Source organism: Xiphophorus hellerii, chromosome 21 (assembly GCF_003331165.1).
Source record: "Xiphophorus hellerii strain 12219 chromosome 21, Xiphophorus_hellerii-4.1, whole genome shotgun sequence".
In the NCBI taxonomy this organism is placed as follows: domain Eukaryota; kingdom Metazoa; phylum Chordata; class Actinopteri; order Cyprinodontiformes; family Poeciliidae; genus Xiphophorus; species Xiphophorus hellerii.
The window spans coordinates 631,639-634,557 of record NC_045692.1 but is presented as its reverse complement, the minus strand read 5'-3'; the positions used below and the strand labels follow the sequence as shown (position 1 = coordinate 634,557).

At 41.1% G+C, this 2,919-nt stretch overlaps 1 long non-coding RNA gene across 1 annotated transcript; it reads right to left on the bottom strand.

Moving 5' to 3' along the window:
• Window positions 1-483: 483 nt before the first annotated feature.
• Window positions 484-1,328, bottom strand: LOC116711528 (uncharacterized). Its single transcript, XR_004337262.1, has 3 exons — window positions 1,111-1,328; window positions 972-1,028; window positions 484-803 (listed from the first exon to the last, which is right to left on the bottom strand). It is a non-coding gene; the product is annotated as an uncharacterized LOC116711528 (long non-coding RNA).
• Window positions 1,329-2,919: the final 1,591 nt, after the last annotated feature.

Here is a 2,919-nt window from a genome sequence, read left to right as displayed (position 1 = left end):
GAATACAAGTTAGAAAGTTAGCTTCATTTTAATTAGTACGAATAAATTCTTTTTTTCAGTTGTAATAATGTGATTAGCAGTGTGCAGAAACATTTTTTATTCATTCAAATTACAAAAAAAGACAGTAAAATATAATATTTCATAAAAAGAACTATTGTGAAATTGTGTTGTTTGGACGTTAAGTGAATACAGACAAAGATTTGTGCACATTTGTAATGCTACTGATGTTGTTACCCCTACAAACAGTAGCAAAGACCAACTGGTTGTGGCAGCAATGCCAGAGCTGATTGGTTGAAAATGTGTATGAACTGATTGCACTCATTGAAAGATTTCAGTTTTCTGAGAAAAAAGTCTGCTCAGTGTAACCCGAGTTACATTTTAAGATTATTAAAAAACCCAAATCAACGTCACTCTAAGTGAAAACCTAGGTTCCAGGTTCGTCTACTGGAGGTAGTGGCAAATTGCAAGACACATACAACTGGAGAGTGCAAAATCAATGAGGTGTATTTATATTTACAATATATACAAATTGTTTCACAGCTTTAAAGTCCAGTTCCTTAAACCAAGGAAGTCTCTGTCGGTGACGGAAGGGAAAAAACAAAAATAGTCATTTAGTTCCAGCTGTGAAGTGGTTGGTTGAATTTCCCTTCCGGTTTGGAGATGTTTCCTCAGATTATGGGTGACTTTCTGAATCCGCTATGGTTAGCTCGCCAGTCCGGTCAGTATACAAACCAGACAATTCTTAATGTGTCCCAGATCCTTCAGTTACTCCGAGCGGGGGTGGGATCTGGAACACACCTGGCCTGCGGAAACAGGCCCGACAATCAATGTACATGTACATGCATTTCTTAATAATCGAATCTGAGCCTACATAATTACATGCAATTTCAATCCAAATGTGTTTTTATGTAGGTGTGTAATCACAGGCTGGGAGGCTAGCGCTAGCATTCTAGCTCCCGAGCAACACTTACCAGTTCCTCTTTTGACAAACAGAGATCGTTTCAGCGTTCAGATGAGCGACCATATGTCTGTAATTTAACAGAGGTATACGATTGATGTATAATCGACATTCAAAAGCAAAACCGCTTTGGGAACAACACCCAAGCCTACCTGCACGTCAAAGTCCCACAGCGTCTGCTACCCAAGGTGCGATTTAGCAGCAATATAAGCAGTGGCTGTCAATTTAGGACTGACGTGCAGCTGTCGCATGACGTTAAACCCTCGCGAGAACAACCCTGCTCTCGCCCGGTTAGTGTCGAAAAAGTAAAAAGGAGGATTTTTTAAATTAGATCTTTAAATAAAACAAAATAAAATTAGATTTAACAAAATAGAAAATAAAATAACTAAACTACATCTAATATAGAAAAATTATCCTGGTTACATCAGTCTATTGTTTTATGCTACATTTGTGTTCATAGACCAGTCCAGTTCACTGACAAGGTAAACGCCAAAGTATTTGTAAGACTCAACAACTTCAGTGTTTTCTCCATCAACTGTAACAGGCTGATGTTGCACTTTTTTTTTGACAAAATTCATGATTATCTCCTTTTGAAACGGTCTTTGAGATATTGAGAATGAGACCCTTACTCCAGCTCCAAGCTGAGAGAGCATCTGTTAGATTCCTGTACTCTTTCATCTGCAGTTTTTACACATCACAGCAACTGAATCATCGGGAGTATTTCTGAATGTGGCAAGATGCTGATACATAAAGTCAGCAGAGTACAAGGTGAAAAGATACAGGAATAATACTATCTTTTGAGGGGTCCCAATGTTAATAACCACCGACTCAGAGGTATTACTCCTTAACCTGACAAATTGCAAACACTCTGTTAGATGGTCATGAATCCAAACAATTCATGTAGGACCCATGCCTACCTTCCCCAGTTTACTTCTCAGAATCAAAGGCTGGATGGCAAAGAACATCAGTCCCTCAGGAGATGCGGCTTCGGCAGCCCTTCTGGTTCCTTTCTAGGTGGCGTTCATGAGCTCGGCTGGTGTAGTTTTCTCCACAGGTGTGTTTTTTGCACACCTGCGGCTCATCAGCGGGAGCATAAAAGGAGCGGGTCCCCCGCACTTCGTCGCCAGAGTGTTTTTACCTTTGTGGTAACATCTAGCCCAGATATTCCCTGAAGCAATATTGCCTGTTTTGCATTCTTACCTGTTCTGTGTCTTTCTTTATGGTGATCAGATCCCAGATGATTACGCTAGACCTGAAGTCCGGGTGTTCCTAGTACCATCTGAGGGCTTTGTTTGCAAATCCGCGCCGCTCTCCCATGACCTCCTGGTGAGAGACAGAAGTTATATTAAGCACAAGTTATATTCAGTCCGACATCCCTCCCCGGCAGACCGCCCAGCACCTACCAGTAAGACCGATCTATTAAAGAGCCATTATCTCGCCCCCTTACTCTCATCGGTCAAATCTGCCTCCAGATTGCTGACCGACCCAGCCCCACTTCCACTCGATCCCAGACCAGATACTCCTGTGGACCCCTTCGTTGAACATTCCTGTTTTTTTCTGTAAATAAATACATATTTAATCACATCGCCTGAGAGTGTTTTGCATGTGGGTTCGGAAAGTTCCGAACATCATGACAGTTCCCCAACCCCGTCTAGAAATGACAGGACTTCATGTAACATAGGACTGCATCATCAACTCTCATTGTGTCCTGATTTGCAAACTGTAAAGAAGCAACAGCCTGCTGTACCTGTGGTTTAAGGACCTGGAGTAAAGGCCTCTAACATCCTTTTCCACTGGACATGTCCCTTTGGATCTTGCAAAATTAAATTGAGAAAGGGTTAGGGTCAGATCACTTTTTTCCATTGCTTTACAAAGCCTGTAAGGGGACATTATAAATCCAATTATTTATAATGGATTATAACTCCAATTACTGAAATAAGTTGAACATTTGATACGCTTTA